We start from the raw sequence: 12,610 nt of genomic DNA, 5'->3' as shown, positions 1-12,610 counted from the left end.
ACTTCTGCTGAAACCCTTATTCTCCTTCAGTTCTCAGGAAAGCTTCAAAAAAAAAACCCAGAAGCTACTGGAAACCAGAACTTCATGATGATTTGTGTCTTTCCCCATCTAAAAAGGTGATTTTATGAGTCCTTGAGGAACAAACACTGCTTATGAACTGCCGACTGTGTTTCAGGAAGAGGCAGGGAGGATTGAGGAGCATGGCCTTGATCCCATTAGGGCAAAATGTCACTCCAGCAACAGTAACTGTGTCTCTGGACTTAGCCAGTTGCTCAAGATTTCTTTACAGGCTATCTTAAATTGCTGCAGTTAATACTGTATTGGTGCTATAAAAGCAGGCACTGCCAGTGCCTCTGTTGCACGTGTGACAAACATCAAAGCCCTGCAGCCACAGCACTGCAGATAGCGAGGAGACCTCGAGATAGCAAGGGACATAAAGACTCTCTTTTCTCTTTAGCTTTCCAAAACAGTTTTGTCATATCATTTGCACACAAGAGACCTCAAATGGTCTCTGAGCATCTTGGGGGTAATTGCCATGTTGTTCAATTTGCCTCCAATGAACAGCTCAGGAATGAAAAATGCTCTTTTCTAATAGGCTTGCTACCACAGGTGCATAGGATGGGTGGGATACTCTGCACCCTGACCCCCTGCCAGAAGCCCATCCTTCCCCTTTATATTTGCACAGGCAAGGAATCTCAGGGGCAAAGGAGGGTTATTAGCAGGCACACACCCATCTGTGGGCTGCAGCCCCACAGGCACATGGTGCTAATGCTGTGCCCTCAATGCTACCTGCTGCCATAATATGGCACAGACAGCCAGAGCAAGAAATGATGCCAAGGGGAGGTCTCGTGGCTGGGAAGCCTACGTGGTTCAGAAGAGAACACTGTCAATTCCTAGCACAAAATAAAGCTTAAAGTGAATTAGACCTTCATGACCTGTAACCCTGGCTCAGGGTGAGTAAGGGCAGTGCTGGCTGCTCCTGTAAAGCTATCCATGCTCCTGACTCTGGAGCCTAGCTGCATCCTGCTGCCATCCCAGAGCTGTGTGCAGGCTGGCACAGCCACCCAGCCCCAAACCCCCTGCTGAAACTCTCCCGTCTCCAAAGGGAACTGGGGTCTGCCCTTTCCTCAGAACAGGAGGAATTCATAATTTTTTATGGGGTGGGTTCACTGTATCCCTTCATCCAAAGGCCAGGCTCTGGTTTGCTTCCCTCTCCAAATGTGCTGCCCCAGTCCTGTGGAAAGGAGGTGTGGGTGCCAGACACTTGGGGTACCTGAGCAGCCCAGCTGACCTTCACCACTTCTCCTTGTTTTCTTCTAGGAATAAACAAGGGCTCAGGCCCAATTTGCTTCACACAGATGGTAAGTTCAATTCCAAGCTGGGAATGCTGTCCATTCACCAGCAGTCAGGGACAGTGTGCAGAACTCTAGTAGAGATCCACATTTTAAACTAGCTCAACCTCAGCAGTCCTACCAGAGCTGGTAGAGGATCCTGTGCCTTGCTTTATGTTTGGTACACTTTGCCACACTGGGAAAATGCCAGTGTAGAGTGACATGTTGAGCAAAGAAAAACATATCCTCAGGTGCAGAAGTTGCTGCTGGGGCTTTTCAGGGTGCCACACACAGCTGCTCCCCAGCATCTTCGTTAGTGATGTGGAAATAAATGTGAAATCACTGCTGATAACAGACCCAGGGAAAGGCAGGAGGGTAAATAAAGCAGAAAGGCTGGCTGAATCACACAGCCTGCTGCACCCAGACAAGCAAAATGCATTTTACTGTGGGTTAATTGGAAGTAAAAGCATGGTCCTGAGAGTGATACCTGGGAACGAGGGAGAATGGCAGGAAATGAGTCAGCCTTGAGAAAATGACGGAGGTCATGGTAGAACTGATAAAAATTTGGTAGACTTTTTCTAAATAATGGAGATTTTCTAAAAATTTTGATGAAACTGTGCAGGATGATGATGGACTAATAATTATGGGCATCTTCTAATTAAGATGGGATGCCTTGCAGTGCTCCCAACCAGGATGTCCAGTCTGCCATGGAGGGATAATTTAGTGACATTTATGTGGGAGGATGGCTTCAGCAGATCTAAAGAGTTCTGCTGGTTTTAGGTTTATTCATGTCTGAAATTGCCACACTGCTTTATAAAGAAACAAAAAAGAGAAAGGGCTGAGCTCCTGCAACAAACCCTCTGTCTGTTATCCAGGTCTCCACAACATGAATTTGTTTTTAAAGAAAAAAATAGCAGGACAAAGGTGACAAAGCAGACTCAAACATCACCATTACCATAGCAACAGTGGCATTAGCCTGACACAGCAGCAGAAACCAAAATACACCCTTGCACAGAATGCCATGCAAGTTAGGAAATTGCAGACTCTGTATGGCACACAAGATAAACAACCAAAATATAAATGACTATAGATTGCTCATTAAAATTATTAATTGCTATTTAAAAAATACACTTTCTGCAAATAAATAGTATCTTAACAATGTCTAAAATTGATTTCCCTTGACACAAACAGCAGAGGAAAAAACAACTGCAAGTTGTGTATGTACCACAATATGGAGCAGCATCTTTGCCTGGAACCTGAAGCTACTAAGGATCAGTGTTGTAGGGGTTCCCTGACTGCCTTTTTGGCTTGGCTCCTGCCAGCAGTGCATTCAGCAAGGTAACTAACCTCTGTCACATGTGGTTTGCTCTCTCTCTCACCTGCTCTTTGGGGAAGGGCTACATGTGCAGGGCAGTATTTTCCATGGACTTTCTTTTCTTTCTTTTTCTTTTAATGCACTCACCAGGCTGCATTTAGACAGAGAAAGTTCAAACCAAAGAAATACACTATATGCATGAAGAAGAAAAGGGTTTCTTTGCCCTCTATGGGATTTCATACTGCAGCCTCAGACACAAAAGAACTGAAATCTCTCTCTTGCCCAGATGAGTTTAGAAGAGACAGCTTGCTTAGTGCAGAGCAAGAACTTGCAGAAGCCATCATGTTGGGCATGTCCTTAACACAGTGCTTTGTGGGTGGGTTGAGATGGTGGGTGACAGCAGTGCCTCCCAGACATGAGGCCAGCAGGGCAAAGGGCACTCAGTGGTGGGCGGCTGAGCCCCAGTTTGAGTCCCCCTCTGCCTGGGGAGAACAGGGGAGCAGCACTGCTGCTGCTCTCCCACACAGCCACAGTGATGGATTAGGCACACTGGACCAAGACTCTGGAGATAATTCTGTACATCTTGAGACTCTGTTTAGTCTTTGGGATACCAGGACAGAGGGCAGAGGAGGGTGTATGATGTTTTCTGCAGGCTGTTTTTTTTCTGAGGAAATGCTAAGCTGCAGCTTTCCATGTAGGGAACGTCCTGCAACCCACTGCCACATCCAGCTGGAGGCTGCATGTACAGGGTGGGCACTTAAGTAGGAGAAAACCCCAAACCATTGTAAACCAGGGTGAAACAAAATTGCTTTCCCCCACCTCTTCTGGAGGCAGACACTGAGTGCTGGGGATGCAGTGTCCCTGTCCCAGGCACAGGTCAAGGCACTGCTGTCACTCAGACCTGGCAGGGCAACCACGAGCAGCTCCTGTCAGCCCACAGGGCCACTTGGCCCCCTGCCTGTGTTCTCCCTGCCTGTGTTCTCTCCCTGCCTGTCTGCCCTGAGGCCAGGAGCTCCCACACTGCTGCAATCCAACCTTCTCTTGTAGCAGCAGCTGAGCACACACGGGCTGGGTGCTGCAGGCAGATGTACAGGGGAGAGAGATGGGTCCCATCTCCCTGGACCATCAAATGAACCCAGATCTAGAGCAGGTAGCCAGTCAAAAGAATCAGTCCCACCAATAAAACTGAGAAAACATAGCAGTAAAGGTATATTTTTTCCTATTTCAGATTGAAAAATTGCCAGCCATATCTAGGTGCTATTAACCACACAGTGCACTCCTCAAATGTGTTGACACAGTGGAATAACAGTGACTTGCTCTGCAGGACAGCCAGCCACCAGGATTCCTGGGGACACAGGGCTCCCCTAATTATTTTCAAGGGATGAGTAACACTTGTGCTGGTCCTGAGTCAGAAAGCCAGATCCCAAAGCTAGGCAACTCCATCACTTTCATTACAATAATGCAAACAGTACTGGGATAAATCCAGACAGGAAAAGGAGATGCTATCAGGTTTATGTGGTTTATACACCATCTTTTACAGGAGCTTTTCCCTACATTATGCACATGTGCATTTAAGCTGGTTACAAGGCAACAAATTTTCTTTCTTTTTATTCAAGTCCAGCTTCATAACTAGAGACCATTCCACTTCATGTGTGATGGAGATGGATTAAATGGGATTCAGCCCTCACAGGAATTTATGTTGCCAGAAAGAGATACTGAGAACAAGCTTGGTAGTGTTTGATGGAGGCAACACACACAACTATTGCAAAAGAAAATAAATTTACAACATCTAAGTCCAAAATATTTTTTTCTGAGATAGTTATAACTACCATACAAATATAGGACTTTTTTTTTAGAATTGTTAGCTTGACAGGTATTTTTATTGTAATGAGATTGCAACATGTCACTTTCATTTGCAGTTAGATTCCAACATTGATCAGATATTCTTAGAAGCCAGGAGAAAAATGAACAAAACCAGATAATGAAAGTTGACTTGTACTATTGGCAGTAAGCTCCTGTTGGTCACCAAATCTAATATCTTCTATACTTAAAAAAATTTCCATAATCAATTAATTCCGTGAAATTACTTTTTTTTTTTTTTCACTTTTTAAAAAATAGTGCATAAACCAGAGGCATTTTCCCCCAGGGGATATAAATTCCTTTAAAGACTCAGCCTTCTCAGGGGCTTACTGCAGAGTGCTGCCTGCCCAGGGAGACAAATACCATGTCCTCTTCAAAGTTACATGAAGATAATTTCAGCTTTCAATCAGGGAATTAGGAATCAGCCCATCATAGATGTTTAAGCTGCTTCCATCTTTTTCAAGAAACATCTGTTTCTCAAGCAGATTACCACAGCTGATAGAAATACTCTTTTATTTTATTAATCTAGAATAAAAGGGGAACATGAGCTGCTGGGGAAGCAAGGACAGTTGCTCTTCCCCTCATCTGCATGAAGCACAGACTGGAAGGGCTGGATGTGAAAAGCCAACCAGCCTTCCCAGAGGAGCAAGATTTGCTCTGCAGGGATAAAACTGCAGCACAAGCTAACCTGACAGCCAGCAGTGGCCAAAGCCATTGGAAGTGGAAAGACTTTCAAATGGAGAGTTATTTAATTAACAATTAGCATTTTCTCCTTTTCTGTCTCTGTCATGTCAAACATTTCCCACTTTTGAATTGCCCCTTAATAGCTGCAGAGAGCATCAGGTTGCTGGAGGGGGAAGGAGCCAGGAGCCAGCCTCTCTGGAGAAGCAGATGATTTCCACCAGCAGCACCTCCTTGGGTGCCACAGTCTGAGGTCACTGTAACCATGAATGTAGGACCTGCATCCTCCTTCCAGCTGTCAGGCCAGGAAAGTGCCTGGAAAGGCAAGGCTGATTTGTTTTGTGGCTGGGAGGGCTGGCCAGTCTAACAAAGCCAATGCCATCATGGCAGTTTGCTTTGCACCCCAGGCTGTGAGTGAGGAGCTGTGTGCAAGGAGGGGCTGGATGGGAAATTAAACACTTTGGAATTTCTGCAGATGTTTCCAAGCAAGCCCATAAAAGCCAGAGCCCACATCCAGGTGCTCCAGTCAGGGTGATGACGGGGAGAAGTGGCAGGAGCACCAGCCCTGTGCTCTGAGATAGCTTCAAGGTCTTCAGAGCATCCCTGGATGGAGGAAAGATGCTAGTTTCCTATTCAAGATTTGTGAAACCCTTCAGATATTTCAAATCCAAACCAAACCAGTACCTTGCTTGAAAACTGAGAGCACAAAAAAGGCCATGTCCACTGCCCTCCACCTTTTGGTATGGGATTCCAAAATCACCTCTGGTATGAGAGTTTAGATTAGGATGCAGAAGTCCACATAAACAGATTTCTGCTTGTGTTGCATTGCACTCCCTACCCTAGGAATAGTTTATTTGGTACCAAAATCAGCTTTTTTACTTATGAAGAGAATAAAGGGTATTTCTTGAGCTCTGGACAGCAAAATGCAGGGGTTTCACACACTAGATATACAGTAATGGCATAGTAGCCAGCCTGCCCTGAAAAAGAGAGAGGTGGAGGATTGTATAAATATTCCTGGTTCCTCATTCCTCTGCCAGAAATGATAAAATGGAAGAAGATATATAATTTATCTTTTATATAACTTTCCTATAAACCTTTCCTCGGGGTTTCCCTTACCTTAGTATTTCTGAATGTTTTCATATTAATGTGTCAGAATGTGGGAGGAACTTGACACAGAGTTTATTTTCTAGTTATTTTTCCCTCTTAGTGGTTTTTCACAGCTTTTAAAATGTATAATATATTGAAAAGGCACACACCCTGTAGAAAGATGGTTGAGAAAGGAAAAGGCAACAGCACATTCCCTCTTATGCCCAAGCTACCACTGTGGGGTGAAACAACTTCCCAGTCCTTGCAGAAAAGAGAGACAGGAGAGCATTATCTCCTGCTTTTCCTCCACAGCCTTCCTTGGGGGAGATCTTTTCCATGGCCTGTCATAAAGAGGCCTTGGGACTCAGTAACTCAGCCAAGCAGGTGTGCTCAGGTGGCTCCAGGTATCTTCTGATGTATGGTAACACAGTGCCTCCTCATCCCAGCTTGGGTACATGGAGCCAGGGAGCTGAGAGACAAGCGGCACTGGCTGCTCGCTGTCCTTGCTGTCTTGAAACTGCAGCAAGTGCCTGCCTGGTGCCTGGGATCACACCAAACTGCTCAGGACTTGGTTTTCAAAACCTTCATGGATGGAGCCAGCACAGGCTTGAGGGGCCGCCTGCTCCCTTGCCTAACTTCCCCTTATACCAGTCTAACTCTTTCATTTCAACCTCTGCTCTCCTACCATACCCCACCACAGAGACCTTGGCTCCACTCTGATGACCTTCCTGTAGGGCAGCTGCTGGGTCCTCCCAAAGCTGACTCTTCTGACTGTACAAGTCCAACTATAGAGTTGTTTTCACTTGCAACATTCAGTGATGCAAAATACCAACAAAAATAGAATCTAACCTCTACAAAAACCCAGTGGCACCTCCATCAGTGTTTTTCTAAACTATCAGAGTTACAGGTATAGTTCAGTTATAGTTTAAAAAGTAATTTCAAACCTTCCTTGACCTGAAAACCTATGCTTCATCTTTGGCTCTGTATCCTCAAGTTTCCCAGTGAGCTAAGAACCACTGGCCTTCAAGTGAAAGGAGCAGACTGCTGACTCCATTTCCTGCCACATCCCATGGAGTAAGAACAGCAGAGGAGATTGTACAGGGCAACACCAGAAAAATTTTGCATCTTTCATTGAGCAGAATTGTCATAAAACTTAATTTTAGCCTGAGAATTACCGAGGCAGCCTTAAAGATTTGGCTTTTTGAACACATGAAGTGACAATCCATCAGTTCTCAATCCAGTCATTGCAATCTGACAGATATGAGGAGGATAACACATGTAAGGAGGATGGAGTAAAGAAAGTATACTGGAAATAATCTTTAATTAAAAAATTAACCACCAACAACAAATGTCATGACAAGTGAACCTTTGGAAATGTATGCAAATAGATGGAAAAAGGAAAATGAGACATAGCTCTGGTAACTGAATGAAGGGAAGTCTTTAAATGGCTTAATAATAGGAACACGTTGAGAAGCAGTGAGGTTAATACAGAAATTACATAAAGCAGTGGGGGGTCTTGGACTAGATTTATTGTGCATACTAATTGGAGGACACTGAATACCAGATAATAGCTGAAGGATGAGGCTTCCATTCTGTCAACATCCTCTTGTTCACAAAGGATGATCCAGCAGAATTTAATAGCTGCACAACATTGCTGAGAGTGACACTTTAATAGGTAACAAAACACTGCATTTCAGCACTGAGCAGGGGGAGACCACAAGAAAGTGAGAGTGGAAGGGGATGACACTGGAGGCCTCGCTGGCAGCTGCCAGATCTGAGAGCAGCACAGTTCCCCCAGCCTGAAAAAGAGCCCAAGTGTTTATCTGAGGTGATATTAAAGCAAGCTGTAAAATTACAGCACTGATAATTGAGACCACAAGTGTCTTGTAATTCTTTTAATCCTTATAACCTTGCAATGACTGAGTGAGCTCAAGAACTAGCTCATTAAAACCTGAAAGTTAATTGGAGAAGGAAAAGCAAGCAGCTCCTACTGGTCCTTACTGCCCAAGCTGAGGTAAGTGCAGAAGTTACATGGACTTTACAAAGCAAATAGATTTGCTTTTTCTGTGGTAGGGTTTTGTTACCAATTCACACAAATAATCACAAAGCATTCAGTGATGCAGGGGAAGTCATGGTGTGCAAATGTAAGCCTCAGCTTTGCAGTACTCAAGCTCTGAGTTACAAGGCAGACCTCTGAATAAGGAAACCATCTGTCAGGAAAGGTCTTTCATGAATAATTTTTTCCCTTTTTTAGCTTTTAACATGCTAACACAAGAATACTGTTTAGAGGTCAAGTGGCAGTCTCTGAGCAAAAGCCTTTGGTAATCTCAGTCCTTAAAAACAAGCTGTGGTGGCTGAGGCAATGCTTGCACACTTGGGGCCAGGCCCTGGCAATGTGAGACACAGGATGTGTGGAGTGGCTGCTCTGCTGGTGCCACTGGGGATCCTCAGTGGGCTCTGCTGGGCTGGCTGCTCTGCCCCAGGGTCACAGGAAAGCAGTGACCAGATACTTTTGGGATGCCTTGCTGCACCTCCCATGGCTCCAGGTACCAGCAGAACATATCAGCACTACCAATCTTAGAAGCTTATGCAGAAACAGCCACTTTTTACCAGCTGAATACACCACTGGGCTCCACAGTGGTATTCACTACATGTACACTGACTGCCATGAGACCTTATCCTCAAGGATCACTCATAGCCATCCATACAGTGAGCAGCTTCTGGATTTCTCTGCCAGAAACCCAATCTCATCTTCCCCTGTGCTCCTTTGTCACCCAGGCACTGAATTAATGAAATAGATATTTTTCCTGCCACAGCTACCAATTCAGAATCAAAGAACAAGGTACACTATTTGCTGTGAGGTGTTTATTTTTTAATATGCAATGCAGGGAGGCATGAGGGCATGTGTGTCTTTTGACCTGACCTCAACAGAGCTCGGGGTGTGCAGGGTGTAGGTCACCATAAATAAAGAGAAACCCTCAGCACCTGTCTGAAAGAGGCCAAAGCACTTGCATCTCCCCATCTGCCTAAGAGGGAAAATAATTTTTAAGTGATTTTTCCAGACTGTGGCACATGGTGGGTCAGAGGGAGGAAAACAACTTGTGTGGCTCAGCATCAGGAGCCCCTGGCCCTTTTTCATCCTGCTTCCACCTCCATGCAGCATTGTGCTCAAATCTCTTACCTGCTGATTTTCAGGCATGCCTTGTTCAAGGGGTGCACAGTGCTTTACTCCTGAGGGCATCAGCAAACAGGATGTGCTCAAGGCAGCAAAGAAGAGCTTTAATACAAAGTACATGTACTGGCAAAGGACATGTCAGTATCATGTAAAACACCCTTGGCAAGGTAGTTTGCCATGCAACTAGAAGCTGTCCAGCTAAAGATGATCAGGTTCTTATCTGCCAGAGCACATTACCAGAGTAAGCTGAGCATGTAATCCAAGCAGATGACCCCACATGGTACTTGTTTAACTGGCTCCATTTGTGTGAAAGCACTGGAGTCAGACAGTAAAAGAAACCTTTCCTCTTAGCTGGGATATAGTTCCCTTGAAATGCAGAGTGCATCACCAAAATGGGTTTTCCTCTCAGGTTTCCTACTGAACACTGACTTTGCATAGGTAACCTCAGCTGTGCCCAGACCTGCAAGCACAAGTGGGGAGAACAAGATGAGCTGGGAACAAATCTTTTTCAGAACAGGGAAAAGCCAAAACAAATGCTGGAAGTGCAGACCAAATTAAAGCCAAGCCCTCAGTTCTACCCTGAAGCCTGAGGCTGGTTCAGCTGGGAGCATCCCTGGGATGTGTAGTACCAGGGTACATGAATGAGGGGAGCAGTGAGTGCACTCTGCCCATGACACAGGCTTTGTTCTTCAGGCCTGAGCTCTCTGACCTCACCAGGATTTTCAGTCTGATGTAAATTTTCAGGGTGCAGTAGCTGACTACTTCCAGGAAGCTGGACTGGATGATTCAATAATTACTTACAGTCTTATACTCCACATGACTGGAAAATATCCCACAAAATCCTTATCACAGCCCTGTCGTAAGCTGGTAGATTTATTACTTATTATGGAAATGGCAGTGCTGATAAAACTCACTGTCTTAGGTCCCTGAAGCTATCTTCTATCTGTGGCAAGATCTTATTTGCATTTTCTGTAGCTGGGATCCCTCCCAAGGGCTAAGTCCTGGGAGCCAAGAGCAATACAGAGAAGAAACTGGGCCCAGAGCTTGGTTTTTCTTCCCCAGTCTGAGATGCTGACACACACTGCTTTTGCAAAGTGCCTGATCCTCTCACGTCTCGGGCAGCCCAGCTGCCAAACTGTGCAACAGCAGCATCTCACTGAGAGCCATGTGCTGCTGCTGCTGCTTTGTTTTGGGGAAAATTAAATTAAAACAATCCACAACAGTTGTTTTGATGCCATTTCTTGTGTGCTTGAAGCCTTGGTCCCAAATTACCTTTATGCAATGGGAAGGTAAAGCCTATGGTTTCCAGTAGCTTGAGGAACATGCTGGACATTCAGGAACAGAACAGAGACTCCCAGCCCTGAGAGAACTCTTGAGAGGGAAACTGGAAAAAAAAAAAAAAAAAAGTGAAAAATTGAGGAAGAATAGTAGCTGTACTTGCTTTAAATTGAGCTAAAAGCAAAAATTGCAATGCATTACATATCTTTTTCCAGGAAAATATCTTCAAGCCAGTGGTTAACTTCATTCCACAGATTTTTTGCTTCCTCCCTCCCACTCCCAGTATTTCTCTGCATGCGTGGTTATCAAAATAGAGGGTACATTCAATCCACAGGACTAAGCTCAGAACCCAAATGTGCAGGTTATCACTGCTGTAGGACATAGCATCAGATTAGTGATTGAATTGACAGCACAGACCAGAATTCCCATGGAGGAACTGGCTTCTCTTGATAATGAGAAAGTGGGCAGAGCTCTGGGGTGTTTGTCAGACTGGGAAATGGTGTGGATGAAATACCCAAAGTGCTCTGCACTGCAAATTCCTGCAGCCTTGACCTCCTGATCTTGTGCTTGGCACAGGCAAGGGGGACTGGCATGTTCAGTTCTTTGCTGAGAGTTAAGGCTTGAGAGCAACTACTGTAACAAAATGTGTTTGAGGCAAACGGAGAAAAAACATGTTTATTTGTTTTATGGAGACAGTGAGAACACAGGCTTTTGTATTCTGATAACATTGGGGAGTTCTGAGAGTACTGAGCTCTTTCCAGGCTGGGTAACAGACCTTTGCTTCTAAAACAAACCCCAATATGACAATGGTTCCTTACAGACATATTTTCTTCCCATGATTTTACACTGAATAAGTAAGAGAATGAAAAGCACAGCACAAGCAGAAGTGGCTGATGTATCCAGAGCCATGCTTTCTCTCCAATGCTGTTTATGCACATCAGTTGTTTGTTTGCAGTGTAAGATCTCATTTGTATGACAGACCCTGTTTTATCTCCTCCCTTTTATTGGCACTGAAGCTGGGTTCTCAGGTGAGAACATTCTCCTCTCCTCTCCTGTTATTTGTGCAAGGCCCAATGATGATGGAGGTGGTGGTGGATGCTCAGAGCTCCAGCAGTGCTGTTGTGGGCTCCCTGGGGAGTGGGGCAGAGAAGAGCTGATGGTGCCCTGGGTGACACATCTTCTACCCAGAGGCCATCTAAATGTGCTGGGCTGGTGTGCTTGTTTGCACTCCTCTGGGTCTGCCCTGGGTGTCAGCATGGGAAGGGCACTCAGCCTCAATCTCCCTGGTTCAATGAGGGACCATGGGCACGTCTCAGAGATGCTGTGGGGGCTTGTCTGGCTCCTCATTTCCTTCCTGCCTGCCTGCAGCTGGTAGCCTTGGGGCTCCAAAGGGACTCCTACACTTCCCTCTTGGAGTTCCCCAGGTGAAGAGATCTGCTTAGGCTTGAGTCATGTTTGGTTAGCACTGAAGGTTAGAAAGGTCATTCTTTTACTTTTTATTTCCTCCCCCCAAGACTTCATTTCCACTAGAGGCTCAAGGCCAGGGAGGAGACACCTCTGCATGTCAGGTTCATAGGGCCTGCCTCAGAGCTATTTTCTCAACAGTGCTCGGTCAAGTGCAGCCTTTGTCTGGGCTGGGATAAAGGCACTTCCCTAATTAAGCTAGCTTAACCACCACTTGGGAAATACAATGTTGGCTAAACTCATCCCCAGCCAGGCCCTTCTGTGGGAATGGAGCACACGTCAATTATCCCCAGAACTTCAAAGCTGCAAAACCCAACAGTTTCCTTGGCAAAATCTGCCAGGCATGACATGACTGCTACTCACACTCCACACATTTCCTAATGCAAAGGATTGGACAACCTCAAATACCGATTCCAAGAA

This window comes from Oenanthe melanoleuca, chromosome 1 (genome assembly GCF_029582105.1).
Source record: "Oenanthe melanoleuca isolate GR-GAL-2019-014 chromosome 1, OMel1.0, whole genome shotgun sequence".
Lineage (NCBI taxonomy): Eukaryota > Metazoa > Chordata > Aves > Passeriformes > Muscicapidae > Oenanthe > Oenanthe melanoleuca.
This window is presented reverse-complemented; position numbering follows the sequence as displayed.